This window comes from Lycium barbarum, chromosome 7 (assembly GCF_019175385.1).
Source record: "Lycium barbarum isolate Lr01 chromosome 7, ASM1917538v2, whole genome shotgun sequence".
NCBI classification, from domain to species: domain Eukaryota; kingdom Viridiplantae; phylum Streptophyta; class Magnoliopsida; order Solanales; family Solanaceae; genus Lycium; species Lycium barbarum.
The window spans coordinates 49,377,381-49,380,793 of record NC_083343.1 but is presented as its reverse complement, the minus strand read 5'-3'; positions in this window follow the sequence as shown (position 1 = coordinate 49,380,793).

Here is a 3,413-nt window from a genome sequence, read left to right as displayed (position 1 = left end):
CCTTTTGTGTAAATTCTTGTTAACGGGAGAATATTAGATTTAAGGGTAGTCCTTTTACATGGTGGAATGGTAGAGCTAGAGATGATTGTATTTTTGAAAGGTTGGATAGAATGTTGATTAATTTTCCTTTGCAAGAATGGTTTAACAGCCTGGAAGTGGAACATATGGCTAGAAAGGTTTAGATCATGCTCGTCTATTATATACTTATGGAGAAACAAATCAAAATCAGTACAAGCCTTTCAAATTTCTAAAGTTTTGGGGGGAACATAATTCTTTCATTGACACTGTTAGGCAGAATTGTCCAGTATGGGAAAATGAAGACCGTTTCATTAGCTTCAACTGTAAGATGAAGAAGCTTAAAGGGGCCTTGCCTTATTGGAGTAGATTGACATATGGGGATATTTCCAACAGATCATTATTAAGGAGGAAATAGTCAGAATTAAAGAAGAACTATTTGAGGAGGATTTTTCTCCTATCAATAGGTGTGTACTGCAAAAGGCTCAGACTGAAATGAAGAAATACTTACACTATGAAGAAGAATATTGGATTAAAAAATTTGGTCTTGACTGGTTTGTAGAGGGTGATAGGAATACAGAGTTCTTTCATACTATTGTGAAAGGAAGAAGAAAAAAGCTACAAATCAAGAAAATTCAAAATTCAAAAGGGGATTAGATTAAGGAGGAGGATCAAATAGCTACAGAAGCAATCTCATTCTATGAAAAACAATTCACTCAGGAGAATTTTGATCAGGTGGATGAAAGTCTTCTGGAGCATGTTCCAGGTCTAGTTGATGATGGTATGAATGAACAACTCAGAAAAGCACCAACCATGAAGGAGGTTAAAGATGCAGTTTTCAATCTTAGAGGATCAAGTGCTTGTGGTCCAGATGGTTTTTCAGGTATATTCCATCAGAAGTGTTGGGTTATTGTTGGAGAGGATGGGTATAGTATGGTATTGTCTTTCTTCAATGGAAATTCTCTCCCAAAATCTATTACTCATACAAACTTGGTGTTTGCTTCCTAAGAAAGAATTGGTTAATACTTCTTCTGCTTAGGCCAATCAGTTTGAGTAACTTCATAAACAAAGTTATATCTAGAGTGATACATGATAGGTTGGGTGATATTCTTCCTTCCTTGATATCTCCAAATCAGGTTGGTTTTGTACAAGGGAGGAGCATCATTGACAATATTCTTTTAGCTCAAGAGATAGTCACAGATATAAGAAAAATAGGGAAACCAGCTAATATGGTGATTAAACTAGATATGTATAAGTCCTATGACAGGGTTGCTTGGTCTTATCTTAACAAAGTGCTAGGGAAGATGGGATTTTCAGATGTGTTCATTGACATGATTTGGAGACTGCTGGCTAACAATTGGTATTCTATACTGCTAAATGTCAAGGCAAAGGGGTTCTGTCATTCTACTAGGGGAGTAAAGCAAGGATATCCTCTATCTCTTGCATTATTCATTCTGTCTGCTGAGGTCCTTTCTAGAGCTTTGAGTTCTTTAGCTAAGGATGGTAGCTTTGTTCGATATGGTATACCTAAATGGAGTACAAGGATTAATCACCTTGCATATGCTGATGATACAATCATATTTGCATCTGCTAAGAAATATTCCTTGATGAAAATGATGATCATTTTGAAGAAGTATGAGGTGTTCCAGGTCAGCTTATCAATAGGGATAAAAGTGATTTCTATTTGTATGATAAGGTGGCACATCATATACACCAAAAAGTTCAGCAGATTACAGGTTTTACTAGAGATCAGTTGCCTTTAAAGTATCTGGGGTGTCCTATATTTCATACAAGAAGGAAGACGATGTATTACAATGATCTCATTAAAAAGGTTAAGAACAAACTGCAAAGCTGGAAAGGAAGATGTTTAACTTATGGAGGGAAAGTTGTTCTTATCAATAGTGTTCTTCAAAGTATGCTTGTGTATAGTTTGTCAGCTATAGTGCCTACTAAGTATAATATTAATGAAATGCATAGGATCTTTGCAAGATTTTTCTAGAATAACAAATAAGAGGACTGAAGCAGACACTGGGTGTCATGGCAGAACATTTGCTTGCCTAAAGAAGAAGGCGGCCTTGGTTTCAGATCGTCGTATGATATTTCAAAAGCTCTTTATGCTAAGTTTCTTTATGCTAAGTTATGGTAGAGATTCATAACTACTAATTCCATGTGGTTAAACCTTATGTGAAACAAGTACTGTAAGAAACTCAAGCCTACTAGAGTTCAGTGGAAAGAGGGATCTCAGATATGCAAAATGATGTTGCAGGCCAGAGATGAAGTGGATCAGTCCATATGGTGTTACACCTCAGAAATTTCGGATTTTGTTGCCTTGTGAGTAGGCTAACGAGAGCTTAAGGTGATTATGAAACCCTTACAAGATTAAGGTAGGTATTAGATAGCTTAAGGTGCATGGTATAAGATTTTGAAGTCGTATGAATATATGACCCTTAGTTTGTTGAAGGAAGTGCAATGTAAGTCGTGTTCGGGAAGGTTTTTGCTATAATTGAAATAATATTTATTTTGTAATGTCTTGAGAGGCTGTTGTAGGGCCTATTGTGTGGTTAATGAATTGTTATGTAAGTGCCAAGAAGGTTCCACGAGGATTGGAAGTCAAACGAATCAACGAGAGAAAGTTTCGGATAACTGTGAGTTATACGACCACTTATACTGTCCGTATAAGGGGGGGGGGGGGGGGTCCGTATAACATGATCTTTACAGAAAGGGATGTTAACATGGTGGTGTTATACGGTCCACTTATACGTACCGTATAAGTCCATCGGGCAGATTTTTTTATTTTTGTATAAATAGATGGCCCTTGTTCTTTTATTTCGTTTCTCAGATTTCCACTAGTCTTGAGAGCTCCAAACCCTTCTCCAAACATATTCCACTCCAACCCAAGAAAAAAAAAAAGATCAAGAGGCAAGAATGAAGGTACCTATGTGGTAGAAGTCTTGTTAGGGTTAGTAGGCTACAAGAAATTCTTGGGTATTGAAGCTAGGGTTTTCACATAAGTTAATAGCTGCTCCAAACCTCATTCCGATGAAATAAAAGGTTAGTTTTCATGCTTATTTCATGTTGTCATGAATGCTTGGTTGTTGAACAAATTGGGTAGAAGAAGAAAGTAGAAAATCAGGGCTAAATATAACTTTTCTGATGTTTTGAGTAGTAAGCTAACTTGAGTCACGATTCCTAGTATGATATGGGTATAATCTTGTTATTGAAGGTAGTAATAATGATGAGGAAGCATTGTATGAAAACGTGCTAAGAATGGGTGTGAAGTTGCCAGTATAAGTTGAGCATGAGAATGAATTTTGAAGGCTTAATGGAATGTGATTATGTGATTATGATATTGTGGATGTTATTATGGTTGTTGGGAGTTGTTTTGTAATATGGTGGAA